This window comes from Sceloporus occidentalis, unplaced genomic scaffold (assembly GCF_023333645.1).
Source record: "Sceloporus occidentalis isolate IW3139 unplaced genomic scaffold, rSceOcc1.0.p SCAF_4, whole genome shotgun sequence".
Taxonomy (NCBI): Eukaryota; Metazoa; Chordata; class Lepidosauria; order Squamata; family Phrynosomatidae; genus Sceloporus; species Sceloporus occidentalis.
The window spans coordinates 2,365,395-2,391,709 of NW_028316984.1; the positions used below are offsets into that span (position 1 = coordinate 2,365,395).

Sequence of the window (26,315 nt, forward strand, 5' to 3'; positions counted from 1 at the left end):
GGAGCAGGGGAGGTAAAGGTATTCTATTGCTTAAATATTTGTTTTTAGTTTTCACTATCTGTTGTGTGCTTTCTGTTTCCAGTCCTAATCTTATAACCACTGGTTTCCAAGCTTCACTGCCTGAATAGAAGAATAGGAGGGGGGCAGTTGCAGTGGGAAGGGTTAAGTGGAAGAAGAGGGAATTGGGTGGCACTTATAATAAGGGACGGAGATACACTGGAGCATTTTCTGATGGGTCCCCACTTGTTCCTTTTCATACCAAACTTGGCAGTCTAGTAACTGTCTGCTTGGCCTACCACTGGGAAGCTTGAGTTGGTCTGTCTGCATAGTTGAAGGGCTTTCTTGGGATGCAGAAATGCATTTGCTCTTGAATCATGAGGACTCAGCTTTCTCAGAAGTCTACAGGAGATTGGAAAGTTGAAGACATCTGCCCAAGAAACAGAAAGAGAGAGATAAGAATTGACATGCTTGAACCCATAACAGCTCATAGTAATCCCAAAGGCATAAATCTTAAAGATGAGAGAAAATGTGGTAAATACCCATCTTCAATATTTTGTTGTTGTGTGCCTTCAAGTTGTTTCCAACTTATGGAGACCCTAAGGTGAACCTATCATGAGATTTTCTTGGCAAATTTCTTCAGAGGGGGTTTGCCATTTCCATCCCCTGAGGCTGAGAGTGTGTGATTTGCTCAAGGTCACCCAGTGGGTTTACATGTCCCAGCCAGGACTTGAACCATGGTCTACAGAGTCCTGGTCCAATGCTCTCTCTCTTCAATAATACACGGGGCCTATTTCAGAAGTTGGACAGAATTTAGAGCACAGTGGAGTAACATTTCAGATGTCTGGGAATAGAAGAAAAAAAATGATCCCTAAAGGTTTTCCTGTGAGCGCCAAATAGCAAGGCGGGGGGGGGGGGGGGCGGAGTCCTTGGGTGGGCATGATGCAGCATGTTTTTTTTTAAAAAAAAAAAACTTTGACAGCTTCTGCGCACTGTTGCATTTGCGTGGGTTCGTGTGGGGGCCATGGGCACCATTGGGGGATTCTTCCCTGGTATCCATGAATCCATGGGTGCCATGGAGGGATTCTTCCCTGGCACCCACAAATCCATCCATGCCAAGGAAGATTCCCCCCATAGCACCCATGGATCCATGCATGCAAGAGAAGAATCCCCCCATGGCACCCATGGCACCCTCCCTACGAACCAACACAAATGAGCTCTGGGATCACAACAAATTACCATTCCCAGAATTTCATAGCATTGAACCAGGGCAGTTCAAGTGGTGTCAAACTGGATTATTACTGCAGTATTACTTAGTGCTGTGGAATTCTGGGAATGATATTTGATTTATTATTATTATTATTATTATTATTATTATTATTATTATTATTATTATATCCTGCCCTTTCCCCCAAAACTGGGACTCAGAACGGCTTATAAGATTAAAAATAGTACAAAGAAAAACACAGACAAATCTTACATTTTTTTAGATTGTAAGCCTGAGGCTAGAGAACCGTCTGAATAACTATCTGTAAGCCGCTCTGAGAGCCTTCAGGGCTGAAGAGCAGAGTATAAATACCATAAAAAACATGCAAAAACAAACAAATAAATATAAAATTTTCATTACAAAACAGATTGCATGTAAAAGAATAAAAGATGGTTAAAAAGATAAAAGTGTTTGAACATACTTTAAAATAATAGTAGTTTGCTATGGCTCTGAGAGGAAACCCCCTGAGAGGAGAGCAAAGCTCTAGGACCACAACAAAGTCCCATTCCCAGACCTCCATAGCATTAAGCCATGGCAGTTAAAGTGGTGTCAAGACGAATTATTTCTGCAGTGTGGATACAGCTTTTCTTTCTTTCTTTCTAGAAGTCTGCCAGTGAGTAATAAGAGAGGCTAGAGTCCTTCCTGCCCTGGCACCTCCCCTGTGAATATTTTGGCGAAGAAGGAGGGGGAAAACCAATCCAAAGGAAGCAGGAGATGAAGGAAAGGAGAGAGGTCTGCCTTTCCTTCCACTCCAGCTCCCACCATGTTTTAAAAACAACAGCCCTTTCCCAGCATGCCGGGGTGTGTGTGTGCTTCCCTGTGTAAAGAGTTCAGTGACTCACTTTAACAGGCTAGTCTGAACAGTAGTTGAGCCTTGAGCTACTGTTTCCCTCTGTGTATGTTTGTGTGTGTGTGAGTGTTTTAAAATCCTTCCCTCTTGCTCTGGAGAGGCTGCTGTTGAGAGGAGACTGAGAGAGCCTTGGAGAAAACAGGTGTAGGGGTCTTCTTGGAGAGTGTGTCCCCAGCCACAGCTTGGAGGCAATTGCAAAAACAGAGACAGAGATGAGCTGCTTCTCTCTGGCCGGAGCATGCCAGAGCTGCTTCTCTCCTGAAGGATGCTAGCCAGCCGAAAGGCTCTTTCTCTCTGGAGAACTGGAAGGTAAGAGCTAAAGCTTCAAGGGGATGGGGTCTTGTAGGGCTTTCCCCTTCATCTGGGGTGGGGTTCTGTCAGCTCCTTCCCCTTCCAGACCCCTTTTAACACCTCCTTTTTGCGAAAGTATACCCGAGCCAGGTAACGTGAGAACAGGGATTGCCAGAGTTGGGAAGGAATGCCGTCCGCACGGCCGAAATAATCTGGTTCTGCCTCAGTTTAATTGCCCTGACTCAATAGCTGTGGAATTCTAGGAAAGGTACCGTAAGTTGATCTCATGTCTACGTCGAGGGCAGGTTTTGGGGTCCAAATTATGGATTTTGATATGATCTGTGGATAAGTCGGGATAAAACATAGGGGCATATAACAAAGGATCTAAAGGACAAAACAAAGAACATACAAAATTTCAAATGGAAAAACTGTTTGTGCTCACCGTAAACACTTGATGGATGAGAGCATGGAAAGGGATCAGAGCTTCAAAGATTGATGACACTCTTGGCTTTCACCGAGGGATGCTTCCTTTCTTTTATAAGAGTACATTACTTACATTGACCCGTTGATAAGTCGACTTAGGTTTTTTGGGTGAATTTTTTTGACTGAAATTTCTAGACTTATACATGAGTATGTTGGGGCAGCGGAGCAAAGCTCTGAGGGGACCCCCTAAGAGCAAAGCTCCCACCATGATGCTACCACAAACTCCCTTCCCCACAGTTCCATAGCACTGAGTCAGGGCAGTTAAAGTAGTCTCAAACCAGATTATTTCTGCATGCGAATGTGCATTTACTCTCTGCCTTTGTCCCCCTCAGGAGGTGGTTTGCTTAGATTCACCTTTGTTGAACATTTTCCCTCCTTGGGTAGCAAAGTGTTCTTTTTGAGGTTCCCCTACTTAATAGTGTCATATGAGAATAGCTTTCATGCTGGCCTGAGGAAGAAGACTCTATGGGCTTCCTGAAGTTGTAGTCCACTTGATTTTGTCTGCGATTACCGATTTTTTCATTGCAGGAGGAGTCTCTCTGCTGAAGGTGTCATGTCTCCAAAAACTTATTGGAGAGAAACAGAATCTTTTCCATGATGTCAAGTTTCTTCCTGTTACATAACGCAGATGACAGACATTCCTAGAACTGGCTCAGGGGTGATATGGCAAAGCTGGGGAACTAGAAGCGTGAGTGGCTCACCTTGATCCAAAACACACTGCAGGAACAATCCAGTTTCATAGAGCACTTGAACTGCCCTGGCTCAGTGCTAGGGAATCCTGGGAATTGTAGTTTGGTGTGGCCCCAGAGCTCTATAACAGAGAAGGCTAAATGTCTGACGAAATGACAGTTCTCATGATTCCCTAGCATCGAGCCAGGGCAGTTAAAGCAGTCTCAAACTGGATTATATCTGCAGTGTGTTTTGGAGCACTCTTAAGGGAGGTTTGTGACCTTCCCAACACATACTGCAAGATGATATGGGGAAATTGTGGGGCCATGTGGACCAACCACCCCCACCACCCCTATGGCCCCCAGCTAGCATCCTCTAGAGAAGAAGCACTACCTTGACACCCACATTTTCAGCCAGTGTGGGGAAGGTCTCCCTATGCACAATGATGTACACATCTAAAGTTCCTCCATACCATACAAGTGGGCAAGGGACGCTCTTTGGGTCTCTTTGCAAGGAGCTACTAGGTGTAAAGTGGCAGATTTAGCATGCTCTCAAAAATTCCTGCCCATACCTGCTCCTGGAGTAATCCAGTCCATTTTGATTCAGAGTAGATATGTGCCTACACTGGATTTTTGTACTGTCATGCTTTTTTTAAAAAAAACTGTTTCCCCTAAGAACTGTAAGTACAGTACTTAAGGAAGGAGGTTGTTTTGAAAAATGCTTTGCTGACATGCCTTTTTGGTACAATGACTTAACTTTAAATTCCACAGGATTGCAAAACTACAACAACAATGTCCTGGAATTTTTCATTTATTTAACAACCCTCACCCTTTACTCAGCTATGAGATACGGGAGTAACCATTTTTTTTCTGAGGCAGTATTTTAGAAGCAGCATTTTATAATGTTTTGAGTTTAAAAAATATTTTAAAATACTTAAAACCTTTTCAACTTTCATGGGTTTTGTTGCTGGGATGGGGGATACTGGGCATGCTGATATGCCATTCTTTCATGAGTTGTATGAATAACTATCTTGTTTTTGTTTGTAATTTCTTAGGCTACATATGTATGTTTTATACCAGAAGGCAGCAGAATTAACATTAGTAAATTGTAACTATGATGATAATGGTGGAAGGGGAGCATTGGAGCAGTAACTTTAATCACTGTTTACAAGTCTAGGCACTGCAACTGATCCCTAAAAATCACCGGACTCAATATAATTGAGAGCAATGAAGCCCATATGGGACTTAACAATACTGATAAAGGAGAGATTTGGTTTGGGCTACATGCTTTTCTTTCTTTCTTTCTCTGTACATTAATGTGTGAATTGGCGCCATGTACAGAAACTATAAAACCAAGAGAGTTCAGAGGGATCTAAAAATCCTCAGATCTTTTTTCATATCACAGAACATAGACCCAAATTAGAGTTCAACATTAACTTTTTTTGAAATAGCAATGAATGTGACTATTATGTGATTGAGTATCTGTATCCTATTTGTTGTTGGTGAGTTCGTAAATATAATGAAAAATGTAACCAATTTCTCTGGTAACATGTAGTGTATTTTAGTCCCTTGCCCCACAGTCCTACAGGCTTGGCGTGTGCCATCAAGGTAAGGGGGGAGGTTTAGCAGCCCCCACTGGTAACCTGATAGCATATATTTAGTTCATTTATTTGTTGATTTTCTCTGGTGAGATCTTGTGGAATTTCATCTGTCATGTGCCTAACTCAGAGCAGCTTCAGATATTACACAAGGGCAATTCAATCAGGGTGAAAGTTACAGTAAGGGGGCATTCCCACTTGGCAGATAAAATGGATTATATTGGCGCGATTCTGATTCGGATTATGTTCCGGGAATAATTCGAATTTTTTCCATCGTTTCCATTATGAAAAGGGGCAAATTACCCCAATTCATTTAGACCCTGTTTTCATTCCCATTTATTTTAAATTGCTTTATTTTAAAGCGGATTAATTTGCTCCCTGTTCCCATTTGTGTCCGCAAGCTGTCAATCAAGCACGTAGGCTTCAGACGTCACAAGTCTTGGGTTTTTTTGGGGCGGAGGGGCAGCCAATGAAAATCGGCTGCATCCGAGCTCTTCTGTTGTGTCTTCCCAGACTAGAAGGAGCCTCTATTCATCCTAAACCCCTTGCTCTTCTGTGTCTCCCCATATTAACTGCCATAACTCAGTGCTAGGGAATCCTGGGAATGGTAGTTTATTATGGCACCAGCACTCTCTGGCAGAGGAGGATAAATGTCTCACAAACACAACAGTTCCCATAATTCCTTAGTACTGAGCCAGGGAAGGTTAAGGGGTCTCAAACTGTATTATTTCTACAGTGGGTTTTGAACTACAGATGAAATTTTTTTCATAAATTAAAAAAAGTTTTGTTACTTTATAATTTACTTTAGAAATACACACACACACACACACACACACACAAATATACATTCATATGTGTATATATATATATATATGTGCGTTCACACACACACAAAAATATGTATGTGTGTGTATACCTATATGTTTGTATGTGTTTATATATATATGCATAAGTGTGTGTGTGAGTATTCATATATAAAATATGTGTGTGTATATCTATCATCTATCTATCATCTATCTATCTATCTATCTATCTATCTATCTATCGTGTGTGTGCGTGTGTGATTGCCAAATCGGATCAAGGAAGAGAAGGCAGTGGGGTTCAGTGGGTAGAGACTCTGCAGCCAAAGCCCAGGGCTGAAAAACTGGATCAAGGAGGAGAAGGCAGTGGGGTTCAGTGGGTAGAGACTCTGCATCCAAAGCTCAGGCTTGGCAAATTGGATCAAGGAAGAGAAGGCAGTGGGCTTCAGTGGGGAGAGACTCTTTGGGGAAGAGAGTAGAGAAGGCTTGACCCCCCCCCCTCAGATCCCTGGGCGTCCAGTCTCTCCTGGGTCTTCCCATAGTTCCTCTGGGAAAGAGAGAAGAGAAGGCTTGATCCCCCCCTCAGATCCCTGGCCGTCCAGGCTCTCCTGTGTCTTCCCATAGTTCCTCTGGGAAAGAGAGAAGGAGCCTCCATTCCCCCAAATCCCTTTACCTCCCCCATTGCTTCCTGGGCTGTCTGGGGGCTGATCAAGCAGGCATGTACTGCAAAGCTCATCTGCTGCACAGGCGCTCAGGCAGAAGCAAAAGAAGAAGAAAAGAAAAAAGAATAGTTAAAATGGTGTTCAATGGCTCTCCTCACACATCGGTCTATGAATGAGGAGCATAGGGGAGGTTGCAGTCCACCGGGGTAAAGGCTATGCAAATGGAAGAAAATGGCGCTGGCGATGCAGAAAGAGAATAAAGAGGGTGACACCCCCAGGCCAGCCCCTTGAGTGCTGCTCCTCCCATCTCCAGGTTCCCGAACACAGACACCCTTGTCGTTCCCATTTGGATACCGTGAATTGGACCCCGGGAGCAAAAATAATCCATGTTAAAACCTACTTTTTAATAAACCGGTTTATAGGCATATAATCCGAATGGGAACGATTCCCGGGCAATGCAGATCAGATCCGGGGTTAAATGGGAACGATGCCCCCTTAATTCGTATCCTAATCCACGTTTTAGGCCAGTGGGAACGCAACCTAACTGTGCCTGATGGTATACTGTTCTCACATTAAAATTAACTATTTGTACAGTGCATACAAACGTATGAAATCATTGGTGACCACTCCTGTGTTCTTGCACTGCCACTAACACCTTTTCCTTTGCAGATCAAAAGCAACAATTTAAATTTCAATTGCAGATGTTTGCTTTGGGCTTGTGTTTCACAATACTTTGCTCCTTTTGTTCTTCTCCCATGCTGCTGACATTCTGGCCACATTAGCAAAGTTTTGCTGCCTACCCTCATTCCCATATTTTCTGACAGACACATAGCAGCAGCAGTGCCTCCTGGTTCTTCCTGGTGTCATCCCCTTGCTTGTTCTCTCTCCATCTCCCCTCCCTCACTTTTCCCTTTCTGCAAGGAGAAAATTCTGTCACCCATTCCTGTGGGGTGAACCAGTCCCTTGATGCTGGGATGGGGAGGCAGTACAGCAGATGTGCAGAGGTACCATTTTGCTGGGCACAATCTCTGGGAAGCTCAAGAAGGAAACACCCTCTGGCAGTCTCTCTCGCTGCACACTGGACCCGTATGCGTCTCCCCATCTGTTGTGCTCCTGGAGGCTGCTGGCTTGGCTCGGACAAATGGAGCAGGGGTGAACTAGAGCTGGCTGCACTCCATGCAGTAGAGTTTGGTCTTGGTCAGCCACGGGGCAGGAAGGCTTCTGTGGGTGTTTATGCCATCTGCTCCTCTTTATTAAGTCATCTTTTTGGGCTGCTAAAAGTTATACCATAGAATCACAGAATCATAAAAACATAGAGTTGGAAGAGACCACAAGGGTCATCCAGTCCAATCCCTTTCTTTGCAGGAATTCACAATCAAAGCACCATGACAGATGGCCATCCAGCCCCACAGGGCTATCACACAGGGTTATTAATGCCTGTAACCATTCCCACTTCCAAAATACAATTTAAATATGGCCTGTGAAAAAATAATAGGCTATATTTAAAAGGAACTTTTCCATGAAACATTGTGAATATTTATAATGGTTTAATGTGAATCATTGCAGTACCTAATACTTGTGGGTAAGATTTGTGACCAAGAAAGGTACATACCTATACTATATGTGGGTTTCCCCTCATTGAAAATATAATTCATGCCTCAATGTCTCTGTTTGAAGTGTGAAACTCATGGACTCAGTGGTAGCCAGCATGGACTGGGACTGGGAGGTGGGGCAGAAAAAGGAACACATGTCAGCATTGAGTGGGACAACCGTCCCAAATAGCAAAGCCCCTGTTGGTAAAATCCCTTTCTCCCAACGTTATCATACCCTTCCTATTCCCCCTTTCTCTCGTACATACCACATTTTCCGGCGTACAAGACGACTTTTTGACCCTCTAAAATTGGGTCAAAAGTCGGGGGGCGTCTTGTATGCCAGGTGTGCGCGCTCGGCTGCCGGCTTCTCAGGCCTCCGGAGGCCTGGGGAGCCGGCAGCCCTGCGCTGGCTTCTAAGAGGCCTCCGAGGCCCCTTAGAAGGCGGTGCGCGCACTCTGGGGCCACCAGCTTCTCAGGCCTCTGGAGGCCTGGTGAGCCGGCAGCTCCGCGCTGGCTTCTAAGGGGCCTTCAGAGGCCCCTTGGAAGCTGGCGCGCACGCTCTCTGGGTCGCCGTCTTCTCAGGCCTCCGGAGGCCTGGGAAGCTGGCAGCCGAGCGCGTCCGAGGCCCCTTAGAAGCCAGTGCGCGTGCTCTGGGGGCGCCGGCTTCTCTAGAGGCCTGGGGAGCCGGTGCGTGCATGCATAGCTGGCTGCCAGCTTCCAAAGAATAGGGGTAACCTTATATGGTGAGTATATCCTAAACTCTATTTTTTTTATAATAAAAGTTGGGGGTTGTCTTATATGCCCGGTCGTCTTATACACCGGAAAATACGGTATATTTCTACTACACACACAGAGAGAGCTACCTACCTTTTCCATATAGAGTTGTCCCTTCCAATTCATGGGGGATCCGTTCTGCCCCCCCCCCATGTGAATCGGAAAAAATGCTGATATTGGGGTCCCATTGATTTCCATGGGCACGCATGCCATTTTGTTCATACATACCCAGCTTCACACACACATACATGAACACACTTTGCAGATAATCTGTGTGCATATGTGTGAGTGTCTCATTTCCATTGTAGTCTACCAAGATTCAAGCCTGCCTGCTCAGCGAAACCAGAGGAGAAATAAGGAGGAACAGAATCTCACTTCTCTCCTGAGCCACAGAGGGATCCCTCTTTATACCAGCCACAGCTTGGAAGCTTTGTGTTACAACCAATTACCTTTTGTGTAAAGAGGGCAGAAGGAAGTTGCATATCAAAAGTGAAGAAGAGTAGAGTTTCTTTACTGGTGGAATTAGTAGCATTTTCTAATTACACTCGTCTCTCCACATTTACGGCTTTCACTTTTGCGGATTTTATTAATCATGGATTTTATTAATATGATCGCTCTAGGAATATCTAGATCCTCCAGCGCAACTCCGTGGTCAACATTAACCAAAAGTTGCGCTGAAGGACCTAGAGATTCCTAGAGAGAACCCTCCACAAGGCCTTTGTAGCTCCTCCAGCACAATTCTGTAGTCAATGTCTGGCAGATGTTGACCATGGAGTTGAACTGGAGGATCTAAAGATTCCTACAGAGGTGTTCTCCCAGATAAAAACATAGTGTTTTTGTTATTTGCAATTTTTCCACATTCAAGGGGATCCTGTGTCCCTAACCCCAGCAAACGTGGAGGGACGAGAGTACTTTCAAATGGTGGTTTCAGAGGACATCTTCGGAGGTATTTTGGTAAACATTGTTCAAAGTTTATGCCATTCACTTATCAATCCTAAGCTTTTTCCTTTCTCTAAAACAGGGGTAGGCAACCTGCGGCCCGTGGGCCGGATGCGGCCCCAGTCCGGTCCTGCCGCCGATTGCCGCCGGGGCCTTTGGCCTATCGCGCGCAGGGGCAAGGGGGGCAATTGTCTATAGATGCCTCAGAAACATGCATTTATATTAACATTTTTAAAAAAAATCAGCATTTTTTTTTTGCGTGTCCTCCACTTTTTTTAAAAAAGTGTCCACCATTTGAAAATGTTGTCCTACATTTGTCCCGGTTTATTTATTTATTTAATTTTTTAAAAAAATTATTTAATTATTTATTTTTTTACTTCGGCCCCCCAGTTGTCTGAGGGACAGCAACCCGGCCCCCGGCTCAAAACGGTTGCCTACCCCTGCTCTAAAAAATGTAAATGGAAGTACAGTCGACTCTGCATATCCACGGGTTCCTTATCAGTGGATCTGCGGCTTAAAAATATTTTTAAAAAAATATAAATTCCAAAAAGCAAACCTTGATTTTGTTATTTTATATAAGGGACAGTATTTTTATATGCCATTGTATTTAATGGGACTTGAGCATCCACAGATTTTAATTTCCACAGGAGGATCCTAGAACCAAACCCGAGCATATGACCAAGGACTCATTGTAATAGAAAAGTAAATGAGCAATGCAACAAATAATTAATTAATTGCATCCCCCTCCCTTAAAAAGTAACTTTCTCAACTCTGGTTGTAGTCCTGTTATACATTCTCCATGTGCCATGATAGGGATAAAGTCTGGCTCTCTTCAGCTCAGATGACCGGTAGTGAGGTGCCTCTTTGTACACTGTTTTGGGAAATGTGTAACCTTTCCACCAGGGATGCCACAGTGAGAATAAAATGGAACTTTTCCACAGCTCAGGCAACTCTTTTTTCTTCACATGCAATCACTGCTCAGTGATAACTGGTAACCTTTGGTGAGCCCTGCTGCAAGACTAAGATGTTTATCACACTATACTCTTAAAGTGCTACTATTCCACTTTGACTCCTCTAGCTACCTCCTGTTGCATTCTGGGATTGGCAGTTTTAAGGAGGCAGAACTTCTCTGCCTGAGAATTCTAAATACCCCTCCTTAAAACTGCAAATCCCAGAATACAACAGGAGGCAGCTAGAGGAGTCAAAGTGGAATAGTAGCACTTTAAGAGTATAGTGTGATAAACATCTCTATCAGGTTAGGACTCCCATACCTGCAGCTTCAATTGCTAGAAAGAAGACTTACTGTAGATTGTGTGGTGTGGTTGTTCTTCCTGCTAAGCAGTACCAGTAAGCAGCCCACCATGGTATCAGAAAGAACAGCAGAAGGACCAGTCTCTCAAGACTATCTTCATATCGACTGAGGAAGAAACTGGAAGAATAAAGTGTTTACTTCCTCTCCTCTCTTCATGGCTATGGGATCACAACTTCTGAACTGAATGGCAAGAGGTAGACTTACTGTAAAACACTTCTTAGAAGTCAAACTTGGCTCATGAGCAAGTGTTGGAGAGCCAAATTATCATTATTTGGTAGATTGGAGAGAGGCCTTTCTGGATACCCTGTCTTATTTAGGGTTGCCATATTCCACTTCCTCAAATCTGAGAACCTAATTAGCATATTATGCAAGTAAATATAATTATGCAAACCAGTCTGTCTTGCATTCAATTTTACAAATGTGGTAGATTTTTCCTCACAATATGTTTCAAATTTCTAACTATTTTTAATAGACATATCTGAGAAGCAATATTGAATAAAATATTAAAGTGCTGGACCTGGAACAGGGAGACTCAAGTTCAGTCCCTATTTAGTCATGAAATTAACCATGTGATTATAGGCCATCATTGTCTCAATAAACCTGCCTCTAGAGTATTGCAGTGGAAATTAATAGAGAGAGGAAAACTGTAAAATGGGCACATACATTCCTACGGTACTACAGCAAAAATAAGAACAATATTATGATTTTGCCATGCGCAGACACTTTGGTGTTCTCATCAGGGCACTTTTTCTTATGCCTCCCCACCCCATCAATTTTTCACTGATGGCAAAAAGCTAAGATCCATAAAAGGGAAGCCCCTGCGAGTGACAGACATCTGATTCACAGGGCAAAATGCAGTGGAATTAGGGGCAAATAGCAGTAATTAAAGGGGGAAAAGCATGGTCTGATTTCCTGCAGAAATACAGAGTAAATCATACAATCATAAAATCATAGAGTTGGAAGAGACCGCAAGGACCATTCAGTTCAACCCCCTGCCATGCAGGAAATATTTTGTTATTAGTAGAAAACAGTCTACTTTAACTATTTTTCACCTGTCTGATCTTTATCCAAAATAAACATGATAATCTAGGACTATGCTATTCTTGGACTTCTGTGCTTCTACCCATTAATTGTTTGGTAATACCAGGTAAGGTTGTGATCTGTTTGTACTTTTTAATTTGCCTTCCCTCTCACCTCACTAATTCCATTCCTCCCTCTTGAGACATATGCAGAAATACCGTATTTTCTGGTGTATAAGACGACCGGGCGTATAAGACGACCCCTAACTTTTAAAAGAAAATATAGGCTTTAGCCTATACACAGCGTATAAGGCTACCCCTCCTCCTGAGAGGCCGGCAGCCCCGAGAGCGCGCACACCAGCTTCTCAGGGGCTTCCGAAGGCCCCTCAGAAGCCGGCGCGGGGCTGCAGGCTTCCCAGGCCTCCGGAGGCCTGAGAAGTTGGCGGCCGAGTGTGTGCACCCGGCGTATAAGACAGCCTCCAACTTTTGACCCAATTTTCAAGGGTCAAAAAGTCGTCTTATACGCTGGAAAATAAGGTATCTGCCAACTTGAGGCATGCATCAGATAAAGTAGTCTTTGGTCTGCAAAAACTCATGCCAAATTTTTGTTTTAGTGGTAAATATTCTTGAGTAGATAGTTGTGTTTGTTGCAAAAAAGTAATACAGTTATCCTTTGAAAAAATTTAAAGATAATTATTTGATGTAAAAAAAGAAAGAAAATATCAAAATAGTTCCAGTATGGTGTGGAAGATGTGCCATTCTCCTGCCTTAAAATCATTCTTGTACTTCTCAAATTAAATCCTTTCTATATTCTCATCCTTGTTGCTGCTGTTTTGTTTCCCTGACAGAGTTTATACTCCAGAGTTAAATGGTATTCCTGTCTTATGCATGTGTAACTTAGTGGGACATGTGTAAGTAAACTATTCAAATGCCCATGCCATATCCCCAAGATAAAAATGTGGAATTAATCTATCTAAACAAGACTTATTTTTTCTTTATAATTCCTTGGATCCATTTCCCATCACAGTGGGCCCTTGGTATCCACTGGGATTTGATTCCAGGACCCCCATAGATACCAAAATCTGTGGATGCTCAAGGCCCATTAAATACAAAGTCATTGTAAAATGGTGTCCCATGTATAAAATGGCAAAATCAAAGGCCTGTTACAGACGGGCATAAAGTATGGACTGGGTCCGTATTAGGGTTAGAAAGGGGCGTCCCTTCCGGATGCCCCTAACCCTAATATGGACCGAGTCCGTACAAAATGGCGGTGCCCATTCCACACAGGGGCCGTCATCTTTACATAGCGGACGCGCTGCTTCCGCACGTCGCACGGCACTTATGACGCTGCGCGGATATGACACTGCCATTGGTGCCTCGCAGTGTCATATCCGCGCCGCAAAGAGAAGCGCCATTTTGCAAATGGCGGCAGTGGCAGATGCCCCTTCTGGGTGGTTTGTAATGCGCCAAAGTTTGCTTTTAGTAATTTATATTTTTTGAATATTTTCAAACCGTGGATGGTTGAATCTGTGGATAAAAATAATCACTGGATATAGAAGCCTGACTCTTTCTACCTTAGGAGCTCCTATCTACCCTCTTCTCTTGCCTTTTTCCATCTCCTTGGTCTTCAGAGTAGCGTCATGAGAGGACTATTTTAGGAAGGAAAACTCTAGAACAAGGAACTGCCTTGTTCCCCTCCTCTTGGAGGCCCTGCATTTTGCTACTCTATCTCCTATCCTCTTACCCCATCTTGTGACTTTTGGTCATTTCTGTTAGGAAAGCATCATTCAAATCTTCAGTGTGACTGGGGGCCCATATTAGAGCCCTACAATGAGATCACTGTACAGTAGGCCTTCTGTATCAGCTGGACTTTGGCCCTAGGACCACCTGTGGATACAAAATCTGTAGATGCTCAAGTCCCATTAAATACAATGGTGTAGTAAAATTGAGTCCCTTACCTAAAATGGCAAAATCAAGGTCTGCTTTTTAGAATGAATATATATTTTTTGCATGTTTTCAAAATGTGGCTGCTTGAATCTGTGCATAAAGAATCCATGGATAAGGAAGGCCAACTGTAGTTTCTTTCCTCTTTAATGTTTGCTCAAAGGCTCTCAACTTGTCTTCTGTGCTCTAAGTCAGGGATCTTCTCACAGGTGAACACATCCTTCACATACAGTGCTGCTCCTTCTTTCTGGTTTGAGTAGGGAGGGGTAGGCAATAGGCACACTCACAGGGTGGCCACAAAGGGTTATTCACACCTCAGCCACTCCCACTTTGAATAACTGATACTGACTGGAAAGAGGGCATGAAAAATGAGAGGCCAGAAAAGAGAACCTTTCTAGAAGTAAGGTGAATAGCTACATTGATTTAGCACAAAACAGGATGATTTTAAAGAAAAAAAGGTTGTTGGGTGCCTTCTAGTAATTTCTGATTCATGGTGACCCTATTACAGGGTTTTCTTGACAGAATGTGTTTGGGGCAAAGGTTGCATTTGCCTTCCTTTGAGGCAGAGAGAGTATAACTTGTTCAAGGTCACCCAGTTAGTTTCCATGGCTGAGAGGGGATTCACACCTTGATCTTCCAATGTCCTAGTAGTGCAACGCTCAGACCATTGTGCAGATTCATTCAGTATTTTGGGGAGAGTCAAAAGGTGTGCCATGGAGTGGGATGTTGTCACCCCTGCCCCTTTTCGAGCCCTGTCTCTGCTGTACTCCCTCTAGCATGAGACATGTGGACTCAATTTACAGTTTACACATATCACACTGTGGGGAATGCACCCTTTCCCATTTCTCGCAGGAAATATGAAAAGGGAGAGCACAGATCATGTGTGTTTCTCATTTCAGTCAGAGTAGAGTGTTGAGGCTTTTAATATATTTTGAAAAGAAATATATAGAGCTTGGAATGTTAGATATGAACATTAATTCAATAGAGTTATGTTAAAAGTTGGTTAATTCATTACTATTAGCACTGATAAATGAAATTGTTTAAATGGTGACGTTATGATGAAACCATTTAAGATAATAGTTTATAGGTTCACCATAGCATTAACAGAGAATTACATAGAAGCTGCCTTTTTTGACCCTAGGGGGCTGTTTGGTTGTTGGCTCCTTCATAAGTGCTCTTTTTGTCGATTTAAAGTTGCCTTCTACCAACTTAATTCCCCCCCCCCCCCATGGACTAAGCTCTTAATATGATTGTATGTATGTATGTATGTATATGTGTGTGTATGCACAAAATCATACATATATTTTAAAAGAGCAAATCAAAATCTGGGTATTTGAAAAAGCCCACAAAGACACTTCAGTTAATGTATATTGAGATGCACATAGATTGAAACATGTGGAACACACAATTTTCCTGCAGGAGGGAAAAATCTTAAAACTTTATAAGAAAATGAAACAATATGAGAGAATACCAGTTGGAACTAAAGAAATTTGACTGGCATGAGATGGACAGATGATCAGATTCCTACCTGTGACTGAAAACAAAGTTATGATATTGCTATAGAAAGCCGTTTACCTGGAGAAAGGTGGGATATAAATAAATAAAGGAAGGAAGGAAGGAAAGTAATGCATTTAATAATATTGCATTTAGATACTTAACTGTTGGAGTCTCCCCATTTTAAGTCTTCTAGAACACTATGTCAAATTTTAGGTCTTTAAGCCTTACAATATTGTGGCGACTTACAGCACCACTATTGAGAAAAGGTGATGGGAGTTCCATCCAACAATATCTTGTTTTTTGGCATTCATGATTAACAGTGAATTTTGGGATCCTATTATATTGTTGTACAGTGGACCCTTGATATATGCTGGGGTTTGGTTCCAAGATCCCCCATGGATAACAAAATCCATGGGTGCTCAAGTCCCATTAAATATAATGACATAGCAAAATGGCGTCCCTTATTAAAAAAAAAAATGGAAAATCAAGGTTTGATATTTGAAATTTACACTTTTTAAAAAACATATTCAAACCGTGAATGCTTGAGTTTGTGTATAAAAGATCCATGTTTTAGAAGGGCCGACTGTACTTAGATAAGTCCCTGAAATATTTATCTTTCTGTCAGAATGGCACTGTTTGAGCTGCAGCAGTTCTTATGTGTTTGGACACTTGGCACTGTGGGAAAGAGTAGGCAAACATTGGCTCCTTTAGAGAGAGCATTATATTGTTTTCCTCATAATTCTCCTCAGAAACATTTTTCCCCAGTTCTACTGGTGATAGGGAGATTTGATTGACTCAATTTTGGATTATATTTTCAGGCATCACTGGATCAATGGAATCTGCACCTTTCCCTTCTGAATCTTACTGTAATTGTTGTATGTGGTTTTAAGGAGGAATGGGTTCTCACCATAGTTTTCCTTCCATAGCCTTCAACTCCGCAATGTCTTTCACTACACCACATTCGACACTGTAGTCACAAACACCCAGGCGCCCAGAGGGGTGGGGATGACATGATTTAGCATGTACGGTATCTCACCAGTCAACAATGATAGAATAACCTTGATCCGGTTTCTCATTCTCCGTCTTCCCTTCTCTCTGCTAAATTTGTGTCTTTCTATTTAAGATCTATTTTGTTTGTTTTTCTCTGTAAGAGTAAAGATTAAGGGACCCCCCCCCCCCAACACATTCCTGTAGTGTCTTGCCCTTAGCCAGACCTAAGGGAAAGAAGTCAGAGACACAAAGAAAAGCAAGCTTGAAGAGCTTAGAGCCCTCTGAAGATGTGGATTTTTATGCTCCGTATTACAGTGAATTAGAGACTACTAAACTCATTTTGCAAATTCAGTCATGCCCATCAGAGTATATTACACTGGTTTGACTGCTTTGTTTAGACAGAATCTATTAACATAAAGGCTTCCCTGAGGCACGCAGGCTCTTTGTTAACTCATGTTCTCTTTAGTCTATACCTACATTAATGTGTTGTTTGCACAATGACCTCTATCATTATAATGAACATTCTCAAAAGTCAATTTATTTTATTTCGACTTTTAAGTATTTTTTTCTTACTTTTATGTAACAGCTAAGGAATAGTTACAGTTCTTTGAATTGTTAACCTGGTTTGTAAGATTTATTTTAGAAACAAATCTCAATTCATGCAGTATGTATGTATGTATGTATGTATGTATGTATGTATGTATGTATATGTATAGTAGAGAGATATTGTAGCACCTTTGAGACTAACTGAAAGAAAGAAATTGGCAGCATGAGCTTTCATAGGCTTCACTCTACTTCCTCAGGTGCGTTTAGATGCATCTATACACACATACACACACATACACACCTGTCAAAAACACATCAGTACATGACCATGAGGCAAGCCAACATCTTTTTTGATAGAGGAAAGAGACTGATATAGCCACACTGCTTGGAACTGTAATTATGTCCTTCAAAAAGTGATAATGGATTTAATAAACTATTGACAGGATAACTGTCCAGTTATTGTACTGTACACATGTACACTGATCCTTCTGCTATATTTGCAGTTAGAATGGTAAGAAATGTCTTTCCCCCAGAGCTTGGAATGTTAGATTATGAAAATTAATTTAACAACATTACATGTTAGAAGTTGGGTAATTAATTCATTACCATCAGCACTGATAACTGAAATAGTTTATATGGTGAAGTTATGATTAGTTAATTCACTGTTTAAGATAATAGTTTATAGGTCCACCATTGCATTTACAGAAAATTACATAGAAGCTGCCTTTTTTGACCCTAGGAGCCTGTTTGGTTGTTGGCTCCCTCATAAGTACTCCTTTTGTCAATTTAAAGTTGCCTTCTACCAACTTAATTTTTTTTCCAGATGGGCTAGGCCCTTAATATGATTGTTGCACAAGAATGCTGGGAGTCAATATGCCTAGTAACTGGCAGGTTGGGAAGGTCTGTCCCAAAGTATGGGATCTCATCTTGAAACCTGTCCAGTTAAGTTTTTCAGTCGTCTTGCTATTCTTTCTCCTTCTATTAGTATGCACATATCAATCACTCTTAAAATGCTGTTTATTAAGATCTATAAAAAATTAGGATTTTTCAGCAAGGGAACACTGATTCACTGCATGTTTAGCAATTAAGTGCATAGGTACAAAGATCAATCAATGAATTAGAAGTGTTTTGAGGACCTCTAAGCATATGCAGAACATTCTGAGCATATGTACCTCTCAGCATTTGCATCCTTTCTGTTTCCCCACTCTCAGGTAAGATGTGTGGTCTACAAAAATCAGTGGACGAGCACATGTCTTGAATACATAAGCCAGAAATGCCAAAATCACAACTTTGTTTTGAGTACTAAATGAGGTTCAGACACATAAAATAGACGCTGACCTAATTAGCCACATATTTTCCCACTGACTTCTGTGACATACGTCTTAACTTGTTCCAGTGATTTAAATGGCTCCTAAATACATGTATCTTACACTGGTTAAGTAGCCCATTATGTTGGCAATTTAAATTCCATTTTCCATTCCATTCCATTATTGAAAGATGCAATACAAATAATGTGCCACTCTTCCCTTCCCTTTTGTTCCAAAGAAGTCTGTGAGAATTTAACTTAAAAACAACAACAAAAAAACCTGCAATGAGATGGCTGAGGAAAGAAACTTCTTCAATTTCTTGGGTATCTAGTTGCCCCAGTAATACAATCCTATACCTGCATACCTGCATAGAACCAAACCCCAATGAGTTTCCCTCTGTGAGAAATAATTATTAAATGTAAGTAACAAGAAAAGAGAAACTGTAAGAGAGAACCTCATCTGGAAGAATTTCACCCATTTTAAAAGTTTTTGTTTATATTTACTAATGCTTCCCCATTTTCACACTTAGCAAAGCAGAACATTTCTGCCTGTTAAACCCACTCTCCCTCCTCACCCATCTTTTATCATCTCATTATTTTTCACTTTTTTCAGGTCAAGAGAAGCTGATTTTGCAGGGCAAAATTTCATGAAGAGGGCATGTGCTCTTGTGTGTCAATGCAAAATCTTATTCAAATAAGGGACTGTAAGGAAGCTCTTCTTCAGTGTCTCCCCATGCTATTCTGCCATTTTTATGTCAGAATTAATAACAATTTTAACATCAGAATTAATAACAATTATTTCATATTGTTGTATCCATTTTGACACAAGCAAACATACATTGAACCTATTACAACTTTCACTGAAAACACACAGCCTGGCAGGAGAAAAAGAGCAAAGGGCCATTGTGTTGAAGGAAGTTTGGAGGTTGAGCCAAGCTATTTTGCCACCTCAGCAGAAGTATATGTTGTATCTATCTTTCTTTCTGTCTTTCTGCTATAACTAGCAGCCAGAACAAGTGTACATGCTTCCCTCAGAAAACAGTCTGTTTTCTGTTGCTGATCTAAGAAGCAAGTGCATCTGCTGGTTCTCAGCTTTGCTCACACAGTCCAGATGGGATCATGGGGGTTGGGGATGGGAGAGAACTACTCTAGTTTCTTAACCATGAATGGAGGATGGTAACAGTAACTGTCCTGGGCTGCTGCTAGCATGGTGGCATTTTTTCTTCACTATATCTGTGGAAAATAAGATAAGCAAATGTGCAAATTCTACAGCAGAGTGGAAATGCTGTGATTATGACTCCATTGACAGCCTGTGTTGCAGTGTGCTTCAGTGCTTAGATGGTTAGTTTTGGGTTTTGGAGGAGGGTTGAGGGCACTCTCCCACATGCCCCCTTGGTTATCCATGCCTACGATCATTTCATTTCTGCCTGGTTGACTCGGATCTCGACAGCTCTCCCTGAAGGAGGGAAATGAAGCATAAAGAAATTTTACCAGACAACTCAGGTTTTGTGGGGAAGCATGACTTTTGTTGTGAGAATAGATTTTTACAGCTAGTCAGCTCTGCTTTGCTTTCTGGGGCATGAGTAGAGCATGGAGGTGGGCTGGGGAATTGAAGCACTGAGATGTGAAACTGATTATGTAGCTAAGATGGCATTAAAAGTGGTTTAAAAAAGGATTCCACAATTAAAAGCAACCACAATATTTTGTCTAAGAAAAAATGATCTGTCAGTTTTAATCTTTTCTCTTTACAGAATGTGGCAAACATGTCAAAACTAAAGCTGGTGTCATTGGTATAAAGAAGGCAAATGGGATCTGCAGCAAAATGTTGTAGTGTATGCCCTCATTGTAAGATGACCAATGCTCTTGTCTGAGGCTTCAACCAGACTCAAATGACAACTTTGTAGTGTTGTTGAGGAGGCCTCTTTAAGAAATTTGAAAAGGAGGAGGAAGATGATGAAGAATAGGGAAGAGAGAAAGGATACTTTTCCCTTTTTCTGCACTGTACACATAGATAGTTTTGGGCTATATTATACTAGGCTCTGGTGTGGGGCTGGGAAGTCTGAGCATTTAATTGTGCATGGAGGGCTTCTTGGAGAGTGAACAAGAGAAATATGTCCCATTTCCTTCCTTTTTTGTGCAAAATTCCTGCTTTGTTCAGGAATCTTTTTTTTAATCCTCAGGAAGAGTTTTGCTTTTTTAAAATTCCCATGAAGTGGACTGAGCCTTATTTTTCAATTCCTTTCCGATAAATACTTAAACATTCTATGCCTCAGCCATAGGCATCACTGCTACGTCCACCTAGCATGGTTTCTTGGTCCAACTCCTAATGGCTCTGTAACAGAAAATGGAAATATGGTAGCTGCAATGATGGCACTGAAACCCCTGGGAATTACCCCTGTGATTAAGAGTTCATGATTCCAGTTTCTTGAGGGCACTTACAGATCACTCATCACCACTATTACCTCCAAGTTACCACAAATCTCTCTTGCACGGTGGCCTGTTGGTGCACTAGACACTTACTGACAGATCACTCTAAAATCACAAGATTACCATAGAAATGTTATCAGGGAAAGGGAAATCATATTCTGCTTTTAAATAACATGCCAGTGCTCATCTCTCATTTGTAAGGCCAAGTAGGGCTGGCTGATAAGGGTCTTCTGTTTGGCCTCCTTTCTTAACAACTGAGTTGTCCCCCACTTCACAGCCCATGATGCATGAGAGAGTGGAAAGAAAGCAAGACTGTATGACTGATAAGGGAGAGATACCAGCTCTGCCTTTCAAAGATGCAGTACCTAATTCAAGCAGCACATATAAGAAGAACAAAATCACAGGTGTGTCAACTCCAGTGTTACTAGTGCTCTGTTTGTGTTTTTGAAAGACAATAAAACTGAAAATGCAAGTTGGATGTGTCAGTTGTGTATATGTCTGTTGGGTGCTCCTCATACCATAGGAGGAGTAAATTAAGAAGCAAGGCTTGTTGTAGGACCCCTTCCCGCCAAGTGTGATAATATCTGGCATTATTAACAACCAAGGCAGGATTCAACCTGTTAAGACCGTATTATGAATGTTATTGAGCTGGGGTTAGGGAATGAAAGGCACTGAAACTAAAACACAACAAAACAAAGCAAAAAGCCCCCACTGAGCTGGATTTTTTTATTTTTTTAAAATTTGTCGAATGGATTCAGGAAACATCTTCAGGCAAGGCATTTTTTTATTGACAAGATGGCCTTTCTCACTCATCCTTATTGTGCACAGATTTTGTCTTCTCTGCTTCCCTCCCTATCAGATGAAGTAACTGTAGGATGTGTCTCTTGTTTATACATTACTAGACCTAACACATTTATGACTTTATGTTTAATTCCCTATGAAAGAGGTGGATAACTATGGACCTCCAGCTGTTTTTGGATTGTAACACTCCCATAATCATTTATCATTCACTATATTGCACAGGGCTTCTGGGAGTTGTTGATGAAAAATGACTGGAGGGCCACAAGCTTGCACTATGGCAGTTAAAAAGATGGCCACCACTTACATGTTTAGTTGTGTGGGCAGCTTCATTTTCATTTGTCTCCAGTTGCATTTTAAAATAACCGACTCTTTTTGGATCTATCTCATTCTCTCTATGTGTTTAGGCTATAACACCTGGACAGACCTTCTGTCTCTCTCTGCTATCTCACCCTTCTTCTAGTTAATGTAGTTTCACACTGGAAAGAATACACCTATTAGTGGCTGCAGATGAAAAAAAGAGAAGGAGGAGGAGAGAGGGGAAAATATGGAAATTTTTGGAATTGGATTATTAATGAAATTCAGATTTATATCAACAAAAAAACAGGATGGGCTGCTACTCAAATGACACTGCTCAATCAGTTTAAAATTTTTGTTTTAGTTTAACCCAGGAGGAGGGGATACATTTTGGACTGTAACACCCAGAATCCCCAAGCCAGCATGGCTACTGATGCTTCTACTAGTTTTAATTCAAAGAAGTAAGTTTTCCAGGCACTGCTTTTAATTATGTTTGAGTTTTCATAGGTTGTATCCTTTCATTTTGTATTTGGACATTACATTAGTTTTTGAGAACTTGCATCATGGGCTGGCTATAAATTCAGTAAATATATAAATAGCATCAGTGTTTTCTTGGCACACAAGCCATTGAAACAGTGCTGAACACCAAGAGGAAGGATTGATAATTGTGGAATGGCCAGTTAGAATGGTATACATTCAACCTCTTTTCAAATATGAGAAAAGATCTCCCCTTCATGTAGTCCTATGGTGAAGGTCATACAGATATCACAGTTCATAATAGTGAGCTTTTATATTGAACTCATTGAGGATTTAAGTAGTCTTGTTTTTAGTCTTGTGTTTACTTGGTGTTTTAATATGAGAGCTTATGTAATTGCGGTTTAACTTTTCTGTCATCAGGATTTAGCTCTATCTTGTTTCATCCTTTTTGCAAACCACCTTGGGTCCCATGTCAAGAGAATTTTAACATTAATTTTGATTTAACATTTTGATTTAACATGTAATGTTGGTGTTAATTGTTACGGTTACAGTTTAATGTGAACATTAATATTGTCATTCACATGAATATTTCCAGACTCTGCAGTTAGGAAGGGCCATCCCGTTCCTCTTGTGTGGTGCTAAGTCCCGCAATAGAGTTCCCACACTTAGATGGCATTCATTTTCCATCTGGTTTAACTTTTCTGTGGTCCATTCATCCAGTGTTTGTTCTCAATCCCTGTGTCACCTCTTCTGGTCTGTCTCGAGTGCACTCAGCTTCACCCAGAGTCAGAATACAGTCTCTGTGTGTGTTTATGTAGGGAGGCTTCTAGATGGATTTTAACCCTGTAAGAGTCAGCTGCTGGCAATGCTGGCTCTACATTTGTTCATGACCAAAGTATTGATTGCACGGTGGGGGTGAGGGAAGGGCCATCCAGTCCAACCCCCTGAAAAAGAATGAGACTCCACCATTCTCCGAGGGAGTGTGTTCGAATGATGAACAGCTCTTACAGTTAGGAAGTTCTCCCTGATTTTTAATTGGAATTTCTTTTCCTTGAATCCATTGCTCCATGTCAGAGGTCTGAAACACACTGCAGAAATAATCCAGTTTGAGACTGCTTTAACTGCCCTTACTCGGTGCTAGGTAATCCTGGAAATTGTAGATTACTATGGCACCAGAGATCTCTGACAGAAGGCTAAATGTGTCACAAAACTACAGTTCTCAAAATTCCCTAGCATTGAGCCAGGGCAGTTAAAGTGGTCTGAAACTGAATTATTCTGCATTGTGTTTTGGACCCTAGTATCTGGAGCGCAGTAAATAAGCATTCTCCATCTTCAATTAGACATCCCTTCAAATTTTTAAACATGGTGATCATATCATCCCTTAACCTTCTATTCTCCAGGTTAAGCATACCCAGTTCCCTAAGTTCCCTAAGTCGCTCCTCATAGGGCAAGGTTTCCAAACCCTTCACCATTTTGGTCGCCCTCCTCTGGACATGCTCTAGCTTGTCAAATTATGGTGTCCAGAACGACAACAGTAATCCAGGTGACGCCTGACCAAAGCAGAACAGAGTTGGCATTTTTGCTTCCTTCAATCTAGACACTATATTTCTATTGATGCAGCCTAGAATCACATTGGCTCTTTTAGCTACTGCATCACAATGTTGATACATGTCCAGCTTGTGGTACACTAAGACTCCTAGATCCCTTTCTCGCAATCTGTTGCCAAGTCAAGTGTCACCCAGCCTGTATCTGCGCATTTCATTTTTTCTGTCCACGTATAGTATCTTACATTTCTCCCTGTTGAAATTCATTTTGTTAGTTTTGGCCCAGCTTTCTAATCTTTTTAGGTCATTTTGAATTTTGACCCTGTCCTCTGAGAGATTAGTTACTCCTAATTTGGTGTCATCTGTAAATTTGATAAGCATGCCCTCTATTCTATCATCTAAGTGATTTATAAAAATGTTGAATAGTTCTGGATTTGGGGGGGGGGGGCTACAACAGGTTCTCCTTCCCTTTTATCTTCTGACTCCAGAGAACATAATGATTTTCACCACAATGACCACAGAGTCCTGGGTAACATTACTTAGTGTGATCCTTGGACCAAACTGCATATTATAAAAGAGAAACATATTATAAAAGAGAGGAGTTTATCACATGGGAGGAATTCCTCTTAATTTCAAATGAAAAGAAAGTGGGGCCAGAATGCATTCATGTGAATTCGCTAATTCAGCAAATTTACGTGAATTTGAATTGTGTTTGAACTGACTTCCCATTGCCCCAAATTATGTGTGGTAGTCTATCATGCAATAACATTAAACCCCATGATTGCGTTCGGATTGCCATTGGATTCATACATCCAATTTCCCTTGTCTGATAACGTCCAGAGCTTTTGAATAGTAGCTTGAGGTGAGGCCTGCACACCCCTGGCTGCAGGGAGCACATTAAGGCAGGCTATCCCGCTTAGAACAGACCTCAGCTATGGCTTCACTTCAAACCCCATGGTCCCCTGTCTCCTGGTGTGGTAGGTGAGGCTGATGGACATAGCAGATTATGGCCTCTGTTGGGCACCAGCTTGGGAAAAGAGGTCTAGATCTTTGGATTTTCCCTCACTGCAAAACCCAGGCTTCAGAGCTGTTGTCCACTTCATCCTGTCTTGTTGCATTTTGCATTGCTTTTTCTTGCTTATCAGTTTTGCTATTGCCTGTTCTCTTCCAACGGTTACGGAGATTGCCTCACTGTGTGCTCAGTGTTTTCTGGTGCCTGGAAGTTCTTAAGGAGTGTTAGCTACTTGAAATCATGTCAGGTTTAAATACAAGCTTGGGGCATCTAATTTTCACTGACACTGTAGTACAGAGATTGATGGGTGACGAGGAGGAGAGGATTATGATATAGCAGAATGATATGTTCAGATTGTCCTCTGGAATGGACCAAACTCATGTGGGCCCTCACTCCTGGGCACTGTGGAGCAGTACACAGTTCGGTGTCTTTATACAGGGTTTTCTGGGGCTGAGAGTGTGTGACTCACCCAAGGTCACCTAGTGGGCTTCCATAGCTGAGCAGGGAATCGAACTTTGATCTTGAAGTAGTAGTCCAATGCTCAAAACATTACACCATGCTGGCTCTTGAATATCAGGTGCTATAGGTTATATTTCAGAAGAAGGAAATGGCAGTGGCAAACCACCTTTGAGTATTCCTTGCCCCTGAAAATCCTATGAAATTAATGTAGTCATCATATCAGAATGTGACTTGAAGTCACACACAGAAAAAAACAACAGTGTGTGTGTGTGTGTGTTTCCTCCTACGTGTTTACCTTTGTGGATTTGCAAAATAAAGGAAACATCAATGTGCCTTCAGTGTATGGACAGGAGTGAGGGCATATAGCCTTATGGTGGGGATGGAGCATACCCTTTAGCTGTGTTCATTGATATCGAGGCTCTCTCTGTGATCCATTTGATTCCTGGGGCTGGCTTTCTGACCTGGCTATTCTGGTAGGTCTTTCTGTTCCTAGTGGCATTTGGTGTGGATCACACTTCCCACTTTTGTTTCCAGCATGCATTTTTACATGTACTTAGCGTAGCCCCCTCCAGCCCACTCTGGTGGTTTGTGAGATCAGTGTGGAGCTTTGCTGTCAGATCCCTGCCATTGCAGATGCTGTGGAGTGTTTTAAGACATGCTTTTCACTAGATGCTGTGTGACAGCCAAGGTTGATGAAAGACATGGCTTTGTGGTGTGGCCCTTGGGCTCTGGCAGAATGACTGGATGGTGCTGTGTGGCAGTAGTG

The 26,315-nt window shown here is 41.8% G+C and overlaps 1 protein-coding gene across 1 annotated transcript in view; it reads left to right on the forward strand.

The window, feature by feature from the left end:
• Positions 1-1,967: 1,967 nt before the first annotated feature.
• The window catches only part of LOC149313420 (protein eva-1 homolog A-like), a 66,484-nt gene continuing 42,136 nt past the window's right edge, over positions 1,968-26,315 (forward strand). The window contains exon 1 of the mRNA XM_089519088.1: positions 1,968-2,423. The gene's annotated coding sequence lies outside the window, so the exon portion shown is untranslated. The remainder of the gene's footprint in view (positions 2,424-26,315) is intronic.